General features: G+C 42.6%; 1 long non-coding RNA gene across 2 annotated transcripts; it reads right to left on the bottom strand.

Annotated features, from left to right (window-relative positions):
- Positions 1–686: 686 nt before the first annotated feature.
- Positions 687–19,168, bottom strand: LOC309541796. 2 transcript variants are annotated; one of them, XR_014223944.1, is made up of 4 exons: positions 19,062–19,168; positions 11,027–11,067; positions 878–1,016; positions 697–772 (listed from the first exon to the last, which is right to left on the bottom strand). It is a non-coding gene; the product is annotated as an uncharacterized lncRNA (long non-coding RNA). The 2 variants fall into 2 exon arrangements; XR_014223943.1 differs by lacking the exon at positions 878–1,016 and having other exon boundaries at positions 687–772.
- Positions 19,169–19,395: the final 227 nt, after the last annotated feature.

A 19,395-nucleotide genomic window follows, 5' to 3' on the forward strand; every position in this document is an offset into this window, starting at 1 on the left:
GCACCACTTTAGCTAATGGGGCCTTCTGCTGCCGTCGCGCCGCTGGAACACGATTTCTGTTCTCATCCTGAAGCAAAGTTCTTAACCTGAAGCACTATTTCTGGGTTAGCGGAGTCTGTAACCTGAAGCGTATGTAACTTGAAGCGTATGTAACCTGAGGTACCACTGTTATTGTATTTTAATATATTGCTGGAAGCCGCCTAGAGTGGCTGGGGAAACTCAGCCAGATGGGCGGGGTATAAATAATAAATAAATTATTATTATTATTATTATTATTATTATTATTATTATTATTATTATTATTATTATTATTTGTGTGAGGGCCCTTCTTAGCTGCCCCAGCCATCCTCCTCAGTCTAAGAGAATGAGGGAGATGGGGAAGTATTTCTTTGACCTACACCAGGGATGACCCACAAACTATCTAGGGAGACAGCTTGCCATAGTTTTAAGCACCCCTGGGGAGGGGAACATGGCAGTTATGCCACATATGGATGAGAAAGAGAGGAGACATAAGACTGAAATGAATGAGTGGGGAATATACCAGCCAAAACATTGCCTGCAAATCTTTAGTTTTCCGTGTTGCTATAACAAGGCAAGAATACAAATTAGGGATGTGCGTGAGACACACGCACACACAGAGAGAGAAATATAAGATTTACATCCTGTTCTGGAGTGCAGTCTCGCTCAAATTCAGTGGTGATTTCCACGCCAGGATCTCTTTCAGGCACCCCGACAGGATGAAAAGCTGTCAGAGATTGATTCTCACATGTTGCTGCGGACAGAACAAAAAGTAATTGGCTTTAAGATGCAGCAGAGAAAAATATAAGTTAATTTTGGAGAAAATGGAACAAGCTGGCAAGAGAGGATGTGTTATCACCTCTGCTGGAAATATTCAAGGCTAGGCTACTCTATGAAGGACTCCCATGGGAAGATGAAATCAATTCTGCCAGGATGCTGTGGAACGCACTGCACATCCTTCTGACTCCTAATGATTCAGCTGAGGAATGTGACGTGCTCTACAGAAAAAGGCACAATGTACAAAACATAGTGGAATTTTTTTTGTTTTTTGTTTAAATGCCAGCCACTTCTGTCTTGCTATGAAATGGGTAAGAATGGGTGGATCAGTCAATTCTGGCTTCTCTCATGTTCTCATTCTCGCCCCCCCACCCCAATCTTAAGTTCAGTTCTGCAGATTTCTACAGGAGTTTGCGATTGTCCCCATGAAAATTCATCAATATGCACATTTCCCTATGCATTTTTGCCAAATACTCGCATTTTTGCAAAACAATTTTCCCCAATATAACATATTTTTGCATGTTATTTTCGCTAATATATTCATTTTGTGCACACTGGTATATTCATTTTTTTTGCTGACAATATTTGGCCATTAAAATTTTGGAAAATGTGAATTTTGAAGGATAGCTAGCCTTCCTCCCAGAAAAACAACCGGTATAAATGAATAAAATGCAAAAATATTTTTGAGCTTATCTAATCCACCACCGCTAGGCTATTGGGAAGAGTCCAATGCAGCTGCTGGGTGACCTTGGGCCAGTCACACTTTTGTGAAGTCTCTCAGCCCCACTCACCTCACAGAGTGTTTGTTGTGGGGGAGGAAGGGAAAGGAGATTGTTAGCCGCTTTGAGACTCCTGATGGGGAGTGAAAGGTGGGATATCAAATCCAAACTCCTCTTCTTCTTCTTCTTCTTCTTCTTCTTCTTCTTCTTCTTCTTATATTATATAATATATCACAAAAAGCCACATACAGTGGTACCTCGGGTTAAGTACTTAATTCGTTCTGGAGATCCATACTTAACCTGAAACTGGTCTTAACCTGAAGCACCACTTTAGCTAATGGAGACTCCTGCTGCTGCGCTGCCGGAGCCTGGTTTCTGTTCTTATCCTGAAGCAAAGTTCTTAACCTGAAGCAATATTTTTGGCTTAGTGGAGTGTGTAAACTGAAGCGTATGTAACCTGAAGCGTATGTAACCCGAGGTACCACTGTACTGCTTCGAGGGTTATAATTTCCCTGCTCTGAGACAATATCTACGCTGGTGTCTACTTCGATGTAAGGAATTGCTGCGCATACGTTCTCATGTGGTTAGTACACCAATTGGTTAGCCAGTGTATTTAATAGTAGTTTGATAGTTGTGTTATGAAAAAGGCTTGTACCTTACTTCACATTTGGTCTTTAACGCTTATGTTCCTACTCATAAATCTTTTCTGGGGAGATAATAAGATAAGGAATTCCCTGGAGGTATGGATATGATAGGTACCATAAGATCAGTGATCTTTTTCTAGAAAAAGAGGTGCCAGAACTCACCATAAACACACACCCCTTTCTCTTAAAATGGAAATGGAGAGGTGCCAGAACTGTTCTGATAAGTATCATCTGACTACTGCAATTATTAAGTTTGCAGATGACACCACCATAATGGGTTTAAAAACAGGTGGAGACGAATCATCATATAGAGGGGAGGTCCAAAAAATATCTACATGGTGCCTAGGGAACAACTTGCACATTAATATCTGCAAGACAAAGGAGATGGTGTTGGACTTTCAGAGGAAGACATCGCGGAAGAATGTTGCCTCAGGAGAGTGAGGAAAATTCCCAGGGATTATTCACTCCCTGACCAGCACTTTCTTGATCTCCTGCCCTCAGGTAGAAGATATAGAAGCATGATTAGTCACACCAACAGGGTAAAGAACAGCTTCTATCCGTGGGCTGTTAGGCTGCTGAATGAAAAGATAGCAACAGAAGAAGAAGAAGAAGAAGAAGAAGAAGAAGAAGAAGAAGAAGAAGAAGAGGAGGAGTTTGGATTTGATATCCCGCCTTTCACTCCCTTTAAGGAGTCTCAAAGCGGCTAACATTCTCCTTTCCCTTCCTCCCCCACACCAAACACTTTGTGAGGTGAGTGGGGCTGAGAGACTTCAGAGAAGTGTGACTGGCCCAAGGTCACCCAGCAGCTGCATGTGGAGGAACAGGGAATCGAACCCAGTTCACCAGATTACAAGTCCACCGCTCTTAACCACTACACCACACAGGGCAACTGATTTTTGGGTTTGGTGGGTGTAAGTCAGTAAACGAGGGGAATTAAGACTAAGAGAGCTGAGTGGGGGCTGCTTGTGTAATCTCACTGTATACAAGTTGTACAAGTGACAATAAAGTATTTCAATATTCAAATAACATTACCAGGAGTAGAGTTAGGAAGCACATGACAATACTAGACAAACATTCTATTAGGTGTGAGGGCAGGATCTACATAGCCATGCAGAATGTTCTACATACCCCAGAATGTTTTGGGATTCTTTTTCTCAAACGGCATCCCTCACCAGCTGCACCTGCCAGCTGGAAGCCTACCTTTGAAAGTAAGGGGGCTTTCAAAAGCAGGTTGTGAGATGTCAAGTTCAAAGGGCAGGAGCCCCAAATCCCATGGACACGCCTTAAGTTTCTTTTTGGACCCACCTGGTATCACTGCTCATAATCCAGACATTCTATGCCATTGGTTAATATCACTTCGGGGAAGTGCGATTAAAGGATTTCATGTCACTGACAAATTTCACCTGAATTGATTTCTCTTCTCTAAGCTGTGTGGAAATAATATTATGTGGTATAATCGTAGCGTTTGTGTCTGCCCCTCCCCAATGCATTGAGAGACCCGCAAGTCTTAAAATGATGATAATTATTAAGGACATTATTTTTGTGGAATGGAAACAGCATGAAAATACACACTGAGCCTAATGATGGCACAATCAATTAGTGCTTAACTCATCTCTGACTATATTTAGTAGAAGTTTTTTTTTAATATAGTGTTTATTTTCTTGAGGGTGGTTGCAGTTGATTTTTTTTCCTCCTGGTTCTGTTGCGTGCTCTCATTTTCTCTTCTGGAACCCCGCTGCTGTAAACATTAACTTGTCTCTTAATGCTTCCTAGAAGGACACTGACTTAACAGAAAATGAAAACAAATCTTCCATTCTCACTTGAGCAAACTCACCCTTGCGCTTTTGGAAAAAACAGAGACTTAGGCAGAAGCCATAACTTATATATACATACACAAGCCATTTCCTAACCTTCTGCCCCATTGTAGCATTTCCCCAAACCAGGAATGGGGCAATAGCAATAGTCCTGTTTGGTGAATGTGCATTAAAATAAAAGATGTAGTTCAGTATAGTAAGTGCAAAATCATGCACATGGAAGCAAAAGATCCTAACTTCACATATACACTGGTGGCATTTGAGCTGGTGGTGACAGACCAGGAAAGGAATCTTGTAGTCATAGTGGACCCAGCGTATGGTCTGAAAGCACATGAAGCCACTCCATTCTTGAGGCTTAGCAGGTCTGGGTCTGGTCAATACCTGTATAGGTGAGCACCTGGGAAACATAAGGGGTTCTATGACAGAAGAAAAGTGGGGTAGTTATTTATTTAAAGTTAAAAGGACCCCTGACCATTAGGTCCTGTCGTGGCCGACTCTGGGGTTGCGGAGCTCATCTCATTTTATTGGCCGAGGGAGCCTGCGTACAGCTTCTGGGTCATGTGGCCAGCATGACTAAGCCGCTTCTGGTGAACCAGAGCAGCGCATGGAAACGCCGTTTACCTTCCCACCGGAACCTATTTATATACTTTCACTTTGACGTGCTTTCAAACTGCTAGGTTGGCAGGAGCAGGGACCGAGGAATGGGAGCTCACCCCGTCGCAAGGATTCGAACCGCCAACTGTCTGATCGGCAAGTCCTAGGCTCTGTGGTTTAACCCACAGTGCCACCCGCGTCCCTAGTTATTTATTTACAACATTGATAAACCACATATTTTTAAAAACCCTCTAAAAATAATAAACAATATCTTTACAACAAAAATCTAACATAAAATCAGTAGTGTAAAAACACGTAACAGCATATAAAACCAAATAAAATGATTTTTTTTGGAATTTAAACACATAAAACAGGGTTCACTCTTAATTTGTGAGCTCCTTCCTGTGACAAACCAAGAGAAATGTAAGGGAAATTGACCCGTTGAAGAACCCAGAGCAGAAAACTAAGACTACAAACAGGGCTTTTTTTCAGCCAGAAAAAGGGTGGGTGCCATTGCCATTATCAGAGAACAAGCGAGGCATTCATGGTGAGTTCTGGCACCTCTTTAACTAAAGAAAATAACATTGACTAAAAACAACAAATACCTAAAAACAAGTTGACCTCAAACTTGTAGTCCAGTGCCCCTAAGATAATGATACTGCATCTAACCTGTGCAAAAGCAGTGTTATCTGTCTTCAAATGCTACAACAAGGTAGTAAAATTGCTTGAACTTAGCATTGCCATCTGCCATCAATTACACCTGGCACCTGCTCTTCTGCATGTCAACCAGGTATGGAAAAGGCAGAGCCACAGTCGAACTATAATGCAGTGAATGATGGCCACTGAGTGAATTTGATAAGGAAAAGGAGACTAAAGAATAGCAGAATTAGAAAGTCAAGGGCAGAAAAGAACAGACTGGTGAAGACATTAAGAGATGAAAGAGAACATCCATCAAAACCTTCTTGAAGATGTCTGAATCATGATGGTGTGAACAGTACTCTATGTGGATGTAGAAAGAGTAAGAAGAATAAAGAAGGTTAGGGACGGGAGGGGGAGAAAGTAAAAGGTTTATGGAGAAATTACTCGGTCTTTTTTTTTTGCGCTTCCATAATAATTATCAGCCATTCATGACAACATGTTGTCTGGAGAGAGAAGTCATCAGGAACATCTTGAGGGGGTAAAAATTACACCGATTTCAATCATGGTGCTAATCATAAAGTAATTATCATTTCTGAGACTGGCATAAGAATGATCATTAGCTAGTTATTAAACTGCAATCATCTGTCTCAAAAATCTAATAAAGAATCTGTTTGATCAATATTCAGAGCCATTAGCCAGGCTGACAAGTCTGTTTCCCTTATTTTTTTAGTTTCAGAAGCAAGCTCTTCCTTTGCATCCACATGAAGTCTTCTTCTTCTTTTTTAAAAAGATGATTTTGGTCTTTAATTAACCTAAATTTGGTAGGAAATACAAAGGAAGGAAAGAAATCAGGTGCATCAAAATTCTTCCCTGAAAGAGATACAGATTTTTCCCCCATAGGACAATATTTTTTATTGTCTGGTTGTTCAGCTGAGGCCAGTTTCAAATGTGACGTGTGGGGAATGTGGGAGTAGTTTTTCTTATTTTACTATTTTTACAAATTGTGTGTGGATTATTATCATTATTATTTGGAAAAAAAAGTATAGTGCAATTGGGGGCTCTGGCTGATTTGGTTGTCATTTTTTGACAGAGATCTTGACAGTGTAAGAATTTTAATCTATGGGTTGTGGGTTTGAGCCTCACAATGGGCAAAGTATGCTTGCATTGCAGGGCTTAAATTCAATGACCCTTGTGGTCCCTTCCATTCTATGATTTTATAATGACTGGGAACAGCAGAGGTCAATAGTTACGACGGTTGTGGGAAAGGCTGCAAAGCTAAAACGGACATATGCAGAGCATATAGCAAGAGATGGCTTGTGTCAATGAAATAAAGCAGTGCTAGTGTGGAGACCCTACAATTTTAAAAGATCCAAAGGATGGCTGCCCACGTGATGGGTGGACAATCTAAAACTAACAGCAGGACTTAAATGGATGCAGCAACCAAACATCAGAGCCACGTAGGTAGCCCTGTTGGTCTGACACAGTCGAAATAAATTAAAAAATTAAAAAATTGTCCAGTAGCACCTTAGAGACCAACTAAGTTTGTTCGGGGTATAAGCTTTCGTGTGCATGCACACTTCTTCAGATACACTGAAACAGAAGTCACCAGACCCTTATATATAGTGGGAGGGTGGGGTGGGATTTTTCTCAGCAGGGTAGTAGGAGATGGGTAATTGACTCAATGGGTATGGTAAACCTGTCGACGACTTTCTCAAGCTCTGGGAGGAAGATCTTTCATTGCCTACAGACAGCCACCCAATCTTAAACAACTCCTCACCCACAATAATACAGCAACATGGACACTGGTACCAGAGCCTGCAATAAACCCAGATGCCAACTTTGCTGCCACATAAACCCCAACAACACCATCACTGGACCCAACAACATCAAACATACCATCTCAGGCCTATTTAATTGCTCATCTTCTAACATTGTATATGCCATCAAATGCCAGGAGTGCCCTTCAGCTCTCTATATTGGACAAACAGGCCAAACCCTACGCCAAAGGATAAATGGACATAAATTGGACATCAGGAATGACAAGACAGAGACGCCAGTAGGAGAAGACTCCAATCTCCCAGGACATTCAATACAGGACATTCAATACAGGATCTCATAGCAACTGTCTTATTACAAAAGAATTTCAGAAATAGACTTGAAAGAGAAGTTGCTAAATTACAACTTATTACTAAACTGAAAACTATGGAAAGACCTGGTCTGAATAAAGATATTGAATTCTTCTCTCATTACATATGCTAAAGCTATTTTTGGTCATTTGCAAGCTATCCCTTGCTTTTTCCTATAGGACTCATTGTTTGGACAATTTTTCAAACAACAGAGAACACTGGAGAGAACTTGAAGAAGCGTATATCCAAGAATGGATGTGAGACTTCGATGAAGAAGGAGGAGGGAATTATGTAAACAGAGATATCAAAAGTACTTTTCTTATTTCATCCAGGGATTCAAAGGGTGCTTTTTACCATGTGCACAACAAAAACAATTGGAGTTGGGTTGGGCTATGAAGATCAATGCACAAATAGACCCTTAGTGTGCTGAGTTGGTGAAGAGTTAATAATGAGAGGAGAGGCCATCTGCTTTCCAAGGCAGCTCAGGAAGAAGAATTCTGGGCTGCTTGTTTGTGCACCGGTCAGTTGTTCTTGCTTCCACAGGAAGGTACAAAAATAAACATTGCTGCTAATGAAGAACAGGAGAGACATAACTGAAAATTTCCCAGTATTCATGTGGTTGTTGGTTTCCTTCATGCTGGATTTCAGAATCTTCCACATGGGAGAACTGGAGGTTAAAAAGTCAAAAGCCATATTGTAACTCCTTTGCAAACAAACAAGAGTGTGTGTTGTATTGTCAGCTCTGATATAAAAAGGCTCCATTGCCCACCAATGTTTTGTTTTGAGCTTGGTTCTCACTGGAGGAAAACAGAGAAAAGAGGCTGTGTTTGTAAATGTCAGTGTGTGTGTGTGTGTGTGTGAGAGAGAACTGGTCTTGGTTAAGATCTTTTAACAACCTTTTAATGACCATTCTTGCCTCTTCCATGCCTTCATGCCTTAATTCTGTCCCCCTAGACGTAATGAATTCACAGAAGGAAAAGGAGTCGAAAGAATAGCAGAATTAGAAAGTCAAGGGAAGAAAAGAATAGATTGGTGAACACCTTAATAGATGAAAGAGAGCATCCATCAAAGCCACAGTCTTGGGAGCTGGCAATACGAAACCTTCTTGAAGATGTCTGAAACATCCACTCAAAACCAGGAGGCAGTGATGTAAACAGTACTCTATGCGGACGTAGGTTTTAATTCTGATTTTCCCTCCATCGTTTCAGATTTCCCCATCCACAGCCCACCCTTCACTCTCCAAAGACACACTTCTTCAGAGGAGAAGTGGTGGAAGTGGAGAAGGAAACTTTCCTGCTGTGAACTTCCTTAAGCTAAGTTTTCTTATCCTCTAAGCCAGTATCTTGTACGCTTGTAGACGAACTAAAAAGGAATACAACTTTACCAAAAACAAAAGATTATCCCCTGTGCTGAAAAAGTAAGAAGGTAATATGTGCGTGTGGTGGAGAGGAGTGTGTCACATTAGTAAAACCATCCATATTCTATAATATAAAACATGTGGAGGGATGCTGTTGCAAATTCATTTCGGGAGAGTAAAACTAGGCCAAGTATCGATTGCCAAACCACAGGATTACTGGCACAAGAATAGTAAATTATTCCTTGCAAGTTAATGGGGATAAAATTGTCAGTATACACTGGCTCAACTCCGCATATACACAATTGCACAGGCATTTCTTAAACAGGAGCAGCACAACTGCTGGGTGCAGGTAGGTAGCCGTGTTGGTCTGATGCAGTCGAAATAAATAAAAAATGTCCAGTAGCACCTTAGAGACCAACTAAGTTTGTTCTTGGTATAAGCTTTCGTGTGCATGCACACTTCTTCAGATACACTGAAACAGAAGTCACCAGACCCTTATATATAGTGGGAGGGTGGGGTGGGTTTTTTTTCCAGGAGGGTAGTAGGAGATGGGTGATTGACTCAATGGGTATGGTAAACCTGTTGATGACTGTTAACGACTGCAAGTAGTCCTACAGGAAAAAGCAAGGGATAGTATGCAGATGATTACCAAATGTAATGAGATGCAATGAGGTCAAATGGATGCATTTGAGTCTCTAGCTTTTTTTGTTTTTGTTTTTAATGGTGTAGAGGCTACAGGCCTATGAACACTTACCTGGCACCAAGCCCAACTGAACACAAAGGACTTGCAGAATAAACCCCTCAACACTGCTTATCATTGCAATAATGTTGACATATGTATTGGCATCTGAACTTAGCTTGAAATTTGAGGGGAAAGTATAAAGTTGGGAGCTTTCCTGTAGTTGGCCCTAGGAGACCCTCCCAGTGTCCCTGTTTCCCAGGGATAGTCCCAAATTTACAGAAGCCATCCCAGTTTCTGATTTGGTCCTGGAATGTCCCGCTTTTTCTTAGGATGTTCCTGTTTTAATGGGAGAAATGACTAAGGGCATGGAGTTAACCAACCCCTGAGCCATCTGTAGGCAGCCTTGTATGCAGAAGGTTTTTTGTTGTTGTTTTTTTAAATGTTTAATGTTTTATTCTGTTTTTATATATGTTGGAAGCCACCGAAAGTGCCTGGAACAACCCAGTCAGATGGGTGGAGTATAACAACAACAACAAGAACAAGAACAACAACAACAACAACAACAACAACAACAACAACAACATCAACAACAACAACAGAAAAGGATGCCCCTATTTTCATCAGAGAAATGTTGGACAGTATCATCATCAAACCTTTTATTGGCACCACATACAAACATCCCAAACAAATCAATACAGAATTACCACTTCCCCGATGGCACAAAACATTTGGTAAAAGAAAGGAGGCAGAGCAGTCTATCGCCACATCTCTAGGTCTCCCGGGAGATCAGACGTCTGCAGTGTCTTTCGACGACAAAAAACCAAAATAGAGATATTTTGCCACTAACTTAGTGAGCTCCTGATCATTCCCCAGTAATAGAAAACATATGACCTCCAACTCTGGTTTCCATGTGGGGATACAGAGTTGATCTGGAAATTGCTGATGGAGATCAGCATATAGTTTGCAATTAAGAACCATATGTGTAAGGGTTTCCACCAGGTGGTCTTCACATGGGCAAGTTCTTTCTCCTTGGACAGTATGCCCTAGGCTGGCTGAGAGGTTGCAGGAAGCAGTTTTCAGTGCTGCTTTGCTTTGCTAGCAGAGAAGGCACCATTATACTGCCAGGGACCCACCCAAAAGCTCAGTGGCCATGGCTGACCTGCTGACAGTGTTCTGCTCATGGTGGGGACTGAAGGAGAGTATTCTGTGGTCAAGTAGTGGTGGGCTTACCAGGGATGCTCAGTGATATGCAGGTTCCTAAGTCCACTTGCTCTCCTGACACCCACACCACGTCATCCCTGAAATTTTCTTCCACCGACTGAAATGGGAGGTGAAAAGAAACAGCAGGAAAGGAAAATCAAGCGTCTACCTCCACTGTAAGCCAGCAAGATTTAGAATGTGGTGGTCGGTCTACCACAGAATCTCACTATGTCCACCACCCTCAGATTGCTCCATCACACCGATTCACCCTGTTCCGTTTTGCTCAGGACTATCAATTCTGAGTGGCAACCGCTTTCCAAGTTTTCATTTAGAGGGCTATTTCTTCCTCCTTTTTTTTTTTGAACCTGGAACCTTCTGATGGGGTCTTAGTGTGGGGGCTATTTTGGATCATCTTGAAAGTTGGGAATTAAATTGGACTGTGATTTCATTACTTACCTTTCTGGATTTGCTTATTTACTTTCCTTTTAGAGTTTAATCTTGCCAGAGACATGAAAATCCGTGGGTAGGCAATGAATAAGAAATCAAAACAAATAGACTGTTAGATCAAAGCCATTGCACTTAGAGTCCCACTGCTGCCCATGCCCATGTTTCTAAAAACTGTGGAGAAATTAAATGAATAAGGTGGGTGGCTGAGAGTGTGAAACAAGTTCGTTTTTCAAAGCACTTCTAAAAGGTATGTTTCCGACAAATGCAATTTAATTAGTTTGGTACAGTAATAAACAGAGAAGATTCGATTGGCTTATGCTATAAAGCAGGTCAGGTTTGATGAGCTAACCTTGAAATCTACACCACTATAAAGGCATAGAATAAAACACAATGGCAGAAAGATATTGGGGCTGGAGAGGTTCTTTGCATTCAGGTCAAAATGTCCTCAAATAGATTTAACTTTAGGAATGAATAGTAGAACATACAGGGCCCAGACTGGTGGGCCTGAAGAGACATAGCATTGAACTAGTCATCATGGCGGAATTCAGATAATAATTATTATAAATATCAATTATTTATCAGTGTCATTTGTATACTGCCCAATTAACAGTGTCATCTGAGTGATCAACAATCAAAGGTAAAAGTAAATGAATTGTCAACACGCCCTGGAAGATGACTGGAGAGTCAAAGTAATGGTGAAAAAGGCCATATTTATTTAAAAATAGTTACAAAGATCTGCCAGACAACAAGCAAATCATGTAAATATGGGCATGTGAGTTTGAATTAAGGTACAGTGGTACCTCGGGTTACATACACTTCAGGTTACCTACACTTCAGGTTACACACTCCACTAACCCAGAAATAGTGCTTCAGGTTAAGAACTTTGCTTCAGGATAAGAACAGAAATCAGGTTCCGGCAGCACAACGGCAGCAGGAGGCCCCATTAGCTAAAGTGGTACCTCGGGTTAAGAACAGTTTCAGGTTAAGAACAGACCTCCGGAATGAATTAAGTACTTAACCCGAGGTACCACTCTCTATTGTTTAGTCGTTTAGTCGTGTCCGACTCTTCGTGACCCCATGGACCAGAGCACGCCAGGCCCTCCTGTCTTCCACTGCCTCCCACAGTTTAGTCAGGTTCATGTTTGTAGCTTCGAGAACACTGTCCAACCATCTCGTCCTCTGTCATCCCCTTCTCCTTGTGCCCGCCATCTTTCCCAACATCAGGGTCTTTTCCAGGGAGTCTTCTCTTCTCATGAGGTGGCCAAAGTATTGGAGCCTCAGCTTCAGGATCTGTCCTTGCAGTGAGCACTCAGGGCTGATTTCCTTCAGAATGGAAAGGTTTGATCTTCTTGCAGTCCATGGGACTCTCAAGAGTCTCCTCCAGCACCATAATTCAAAAGCATCAATTCTTTGGCGATCAGCCTTCTTTATGGTCCAGCTCTCACTTCCATACATCACTACTGGGAAAACCATGGCTTTAACTATACGGACCTTTGTTGGCAAGGTGATGTGTCTGCTTTTTAAGATGCTGTCTAGGTTTGCCATCGCCTTTCTCCCAAGGAGCAGGCGTCTTTTAATTTCGTGACTGCTGTCACCATCTGCAGTGATCATGGAGCCCAAGAAAGTAAAATCTCTCACTGCCTCCATTTCTTCCCCTTCTATTTGCCAGGAGGTGATGGGACCAGTGACCATGATCTTCGTTTTTTTGATGTTGAGCTTCAGACCATATTTTGCGCTCTCCTCTTTCACCCTCATTAAAAGGTTCTTTAATTCCTCCTCACTTTCTGCCATCAAGGTTGTGTCATCTGCATATTTTAGGTTGTTGATATTTCTTCTGGCGATCTTAATTCTGGCTTGGGATTCATCCAGCCCAGCCTTTCGCATGATGAATTCTGCATATAAGTTAAATAAGCAGGGAGACAATATACAGCCTTGTCGTACTCCTTTCCATTTGACTTCACTCTCCAGGATGTCTGGCTCAAGGTCAGCAACCACACTACCTGGGGTGTACGAGACATCCATTTCTTTCTGGTATATACCACTGTATATTAGGGGAACATTTATCTACTCTGCTGGGCATGTAAACGGCTGCATTCTAAAACAGCAGCTTGATCGCTCCTCTCCTATTGGACACACTGGTCCATGTGATCCCCACCAAGTCATGTCTTCCTCCAAGAAGGGTGTCTGTAGCAAATTCACCCCTGCTAAAGACCAGGAGTGGCATAGCTTAGTCTTGTCTACACTCACTGGCAGCAGTTGTCCTGGGTTTCAGATCTTTCCCATCTCTACCTGGAGATGGTGAAGAACCTGACACCTTCTGTATGAAAGTCAGATTGCTCTATCACTGACCTATGGATATTTCCCAATTTTTTTGAGTTTATTTTTAATTCTATGGAACAGGAGTTGCCAATGTGGGTCCTCTAGATGTTCCTGGACTATGGCTCCTATCATCCCTGCCTTTTGGCCATGCTGGCTGGGGCTGATGGGAGTTGGCATCCAATGATATCTGGAAGCCATCATGGTGGCTAACCCTACTGTAGAACCTTCTACTCCTTTAAACTGCAATCAGAGGCACATTTTTTTTCTGGATATATGTCCTCGTGAAACATTAGCACCCAAAAATCCAGAATCAATGTACAATCTGGCTGTTCCACGAACCCTAGGTATATGGGTTTCAATTAAAGTCACAATTAAAGTCACAAATATTCTAGAAAAGTTCACTAAAATATGCCCGGGGAACACATGAACCCAACATCCACGTATAGTTCTTTTTATCTTTTTTCCCCTCCTTTCCTGTTTCTTATTACTTTTGTTCTTTAGATTGATTTCTATTGTATTTTATGTTGAAAACTTTAAATAAAAATACTTATTAGATAGACTCACTAAAATGTGCCTGGGGAACCTATGAACCCAACATCCATGTATATGCTGGGAATACACACACACACACACACACACACACACACACACACACTATATATATATATATATTACAATGTTGAATGCTATTTTTGTAAAGTACAGCTGGAAACAATGTGTACATATTAACTGGTGCTGTATGTTTATGTAGCACCCATGCATGTATTGCAACACATTCCTTGCCCACTGATTGAAATGCCATTTCATCATAAGGGAGCTCATAAGGCGAAGTGGCCATCAATGCTGGCTTAATCTGTCTTATTATAGCGGCAAATGAAATAAACTTCCTATGAATATGGAAAAAAATCACTGTTAACTTAATCAGTGTGTCAGGCTTTTCGATATGAAACCAATTTAGACACAGTAAGCAAAGTAAATTATTCTAATCTAATCCAATCGCTGCCAAGAAATGTGTGTACCCCCCTATGCTCTCCAACTTGCTTATAATGGAGTAGCAATTCTGAGTCATAAAGTCCCTACGAGTGCATTTATTCAACTTCAACTGATATGTCACCTATTGACCATTCCTGGGCAGGAATAGTCTTCCTACAGTGACCCATGATTTGGTAACCTCCCTATTGCATTGCTTAATGTGTCATACATGGAGCTGGCCTTGGAGGCTTCAAGTAGTGCAGAACAAGGGTGCCAACTTGAATAAAATACTGTGGAGGCCCAGGTAAGCCCCGCCCTGCATAATCAATCACATGACACAATGCACACACACCATTGGAATGGGAATGCCCATCAACTTTGTGGGGGACCGACCCCTTCAAATACTTTATTGTGGGGGCTAAAGCTCCCATGGCCTCTAGGAGTTGGCCCCTATGGTAGAAAATATGACCGCCATAGTGTTTGGTGGCTTAGCCAGATGAAATCATACTACGCTGATTCTGAAAATTACAGTGGCTCTCTATTTTCTTCAGAGGTGCTAGTGATAATGACTTAGAACCCAAATACCTGAAGAATCACTTTCCTCCATAGTAGCTTGCCTATGCCACAGCAACTTTGGCAGGAACTCTTCTCTGCATTCCGGCATTAGGGCAAGTGCATTATGTGGTGACTCAGCACAAGCCTTCTTTGCGGTGACACACCAATGCTCTCTCCTCCCATAGCAGTGCAGTAGGAGCCACCATTATTCTCATTTTAGCTTCGGATCAAGTCTTATTTGGGTTTCCCTTTTTGACCCGTTCTGCTTTCAGCTGCCTTTCCTGATGTGGAGCTTTATTGCAACCAGCCCCAGGAATAAAGGTGGCAAGGCATAAGTGATGGGTTGAAGTAGCACCACATTTTATTAACAGCATCTACCGGAGGAAATGAAAAGTGTGGAAAGCTAACTTTAACCTCAGCTTTGGGCAGCCAAACCTTGCCCATTCCATCCCATGACTACACATGGCCCCAAGGTCTAGGCCTTACTTTAAAGTGAAAAGAGAGATCTTCCAGCTCCACCCCCTCCCGGTGCCCCACAACTCTAGGTGGGTGCAGCATTCAAGAACATACTGTATCCAGGCTAGGGGCTCAGAGCAGCTGGCCTCCAGAAATCCCTTTCACCTTCAAAAAAATGGCTAAGGAAGCTCTTATTTAACATTAAAAACCTGAAGGAGCATCTTCACGCCCATTGTTCAGTCCAGATACTGAGGTCCGGTTCTGAGGGCCTTCTAATGGTTTCCTCACTGTGAGAACTGAAGTTACAGGTAACCAGCAGAGGGCCTTCTTGGTGGTGGCACCCACCTTGTGGAATGCTCTCCCATCAGAGGTCAAGGAAATAAACAACTATCTGACTTTTAGAAGACATTCGAAGGCAGCCCTGTATAGGGCAGTTTTTAATGTTTGATGTTTTGTTTTTAATATTCTGTTGGGGGCAACCCAGACAGATGGGTGGCTAATAATCATAATAATAAGACAAAGGACCCCTGGGTGGTTAAGTCCAGTCAAAGTTGACTATGGGGTTGCGGTTCTCATCTTGCTTTTCAGGCCAAGGGAGCCAGTGTTTGTCCACAGAAAGCTTTCCAGGTCATGTGGCCAGCAGGACTAAACTGCTTCTGGAGTGACCAGAGCACATGGAAACACCATTTACCCTCCCGCCACAGCACTACCTATATATTTACTTGCACTGACATGCTTTCGAACTGCTAGGTTGGCAGGAATTGGGACAGAGCAACAGGAGCTCACCCCATTGCCGGGATTCGAACCGCCAACCTTCTGATCGGCAAGCCCAAGAGGCTCAGTGGTTTAGATCACAGGGCCACCCGCACCCCCCTTAATAATAATAGTAATACCATTTCCACACCTCCCTGCCAAGCAATGTGACGAAACTGACCATGCAAGCAAATTAACCTATTTACACCCACGCCAAGACCTCTACCATCCATAGCATTCAGTACTGAGTAGGTAAAAAACTGTGTTCAGCTTGGTCAATTTGCAGACAGGCAAAAAAGTTCTACTCAGCTGTGAAGCAACTGGAAGTGCTGAACTAGAACAGAGTGTGGGCTGGGCAGGTACATGAAGTGGGCACCAGCATCTATGAATTCTCTGGCTAGGTGTGTTTCCCATTTCACCTCCTCCCTGGTCAGTTGCAACCATGCTTACAGATGAACCAGTGCATGGCTGGACAGAACAGATTTCTTTTGTGTGTCAAGGTCCCTAAGCCACCCCAAATAAACTCACACTTCACACATCAATTTTTGTTTAAGGGTTTTGGCATGATTTTGGCCACAACTTTATTTCAATACACAAATGTGAGTGGTTGCTTAGGCATTGGTTACGACTATCTGTCTTTGCCCCAGGGACAGAACTGACTTCCGGATTCCAGCAGAAACCAGTCCGGGAAAACAATATTGGGGAGAAATGAAGCTGGGCACCAGACCCTCACTTCTCCCTGCATGCTCCTGGGGGCTTGCACGGCCCAAGTCCGATGCCAGGGACTAGGACGAAAGGATGGCAAGCCCCTGGATTCATTTAAAGGAATTCCCTTGCAGCACCACCATTGGAGGGGTAGGCACTTACCCCTCCACCAGCCAATTTTAGCCAATGCCTAACTGCAAACCTTACAGGTTGTGATGATTTGCTACATAGTAGGCAAAAAGCAAATGGCACCAGCCAATCAGCCAAATGGACAAAATTCCTACCAGGCCCCTGCCCCAAGTGCAGGCGACCCCATGACAGGCATTGTTGTTGTTTAGTCGTTTAGTCGTGTCCGACTCTTCGTGACCCCATGGACCAGAGCACGCCAGGCACTCCTATCTCCCACTGCCTCCCACAGTTTGGTCAAACTCATGCTGGTAGCTTCCAGAACACTATCCAACCATCTCGTCCTCTGTCATCCCCTTCTCCTTGTGCCCTCTATCTTTCCCAACATCAGGGTCTTTTCCAGGGAGTCTTCTCTTCTCATGAGGTGGCCAAAGTACTGGAGCCTCAGCTTCACGATCTGTCCTTCCAGTGAGCACTCAGGGCTGATTTCCTTCAGAATGGATAGGTTTAATCTTCTTGCAGTCCATGGGACTCTCAAGAGTCTCATCCAGCACCATAATTCAAAAGCATCAATTCTTCGGTGATCAGCCTTCTTTGACAGGCATAGCAAGGTCAAAGCAAAAATAAAACCCCAATTCAGGGAGGGTGGGTGGGTGATACGGTGCAAGCAGCCCAAGAGGGCACCCAAAGCTGCATGTCCAGTATTTAAAACCTTTGTCCCCACCCCCAAATTGGCAACATTGAAATCTCCCCAGAGACTCAAATTACCCAATCACTGCCTGTGGACATGCAAACGGATCTGCCCAGCAAAAATGGGGTGGCCTGCTGGCCCCCACCACAACACGTGCTCTCAGTTAGGGAGAACATGTTTTACAATTTTATTACATGGTTTAGCTGTATTATGTATTGTACTCTACCCTGGGTACCTGTATCTAGGGAGGTCAGCTTAAATATATATTTAATAAGTAAAATCGTAAGTAAGTGGTTTGTTCTATTCACCCTCAAAATGAAAGGTGAGATACTGAATTAATCTTAACAAGAATTCACAGTCAAGAGAAGGGAACAAAGGCCTGCCAAAATCCTCTTGAGTTTGTCCGTTCTGGCCAAGAAGGAATCCCCAGTGGTTCCACTTTGAATGAGACAGGAAGCAGGGAAGAGAATTAAAGGATGGGTTATTCTGTGGCATCAAACAGCATGGCTGATAATGGGCAGGTGGCTGTGGAATGGTAAAGGTCAAAACGTTGATTTCTATGCTGCTATTTCAGTATTTTAAAAATGGGTAAATATTAATCTCATAAGGAAATAAGCACGCTTTCTTCGTGTCTTTCAAAATAAGATTGGCCTTAGATATGTTTAAGACGTACGAATGACATTAGTTGGAAATGGAACTTATTAAGGTTTATAAACCAGCAGCTGGAGAGGAAGGCGAAGTTTGATTCAGTTCACATTTACAGATGAATCCATCTTGTTCACATTTTCTGAAACAATAATCAAACCAAAACACAGCTATCGTCGGGGGGGGGGGAGGGGAGGAATCACAATTCTCTGAATTTTGCAGTTCAGTTTTGTAGCCACGTAAGCTGCATAAGGGACACAGGTGGCGCTTTGGGTTAAACCACAGAGCCTAGGACTTACCGATCAGAAGGTCGGCGGTTCAAATCCCCGCGATGGGGTGAGCTCCCATTGCTCGGTCCCTGCTTCTCCCAACCTAGCAGTTTGAAAGCAGGTCAAAGTGCAAGTAGATAAATAGGTACCACTCCGGCGGGAAGGTAAACGGCATTTCCGTGCGCTGCTCTGGTTCGCCAGAAGTGGCTTAGTCATGCTGGGCACATGACCCGGAAGCTGTACGCCGGCTCCCTCGGCCAATAAAGCTAGATGAGCGCCTCAACCCCAGAGTCGGCCACGACTGGATCTAATGGTCAGGGGTCCCTTTACCTTAAGCTGCATAATGTGTACAATAATGCATAAACTAGGGTAAAGTATGAATAAAAATGTATGTATTCATGAAAAAAATGTACAAAAATTCATTATGTTAAGGAAATTTGCTTAGCAAAAAAAGATAGAGGAAATTCACACCAAAATGCTGATATATTTCATAAGGAATCATCATCATCATCATCATCATCATCATCATCATCATTATTATTATTATTATTACCTGCCCAACTAGCTGGGTTTCCCAGTAAAATGTTTAAACTTCCCCGATACAAGAAAAGAGAGTGTGTGAGAGAACTGATGTTGTTATAGAGGAATTTGTAGGATCCATACATGGATTGCATTTTCAATGTGACACAGAACTAAGAACATCTCAGCTCCAGCATAGAAACAAATACATCTTTGGCACTCCTATATTCCCTATGGAAACTTGTCCCTAGAAGAGGTCATATTACATTGTGGACACAAGGTCAATTTTAAGGGAATTATTATGATTCAGCCATTGCTTCTCCGTTTACAGTCAGGTCATTTATCCAAAAGGGTTTTTCAGGTTTTTG

The sequence above is a fragment of the Podarcis vaucheri genome (assembly GCF_965113315.1).
Source record: "Podarcis vaucheri genome assembly, chromosome: 10".
In the NCBI taxonomy this organism is placed as follows: Eukaryota; Metazoa; Chordata; class Lepidosauria; order Squamata; family Lacertidae; genus Podarcis; species Podarcis vaucheri.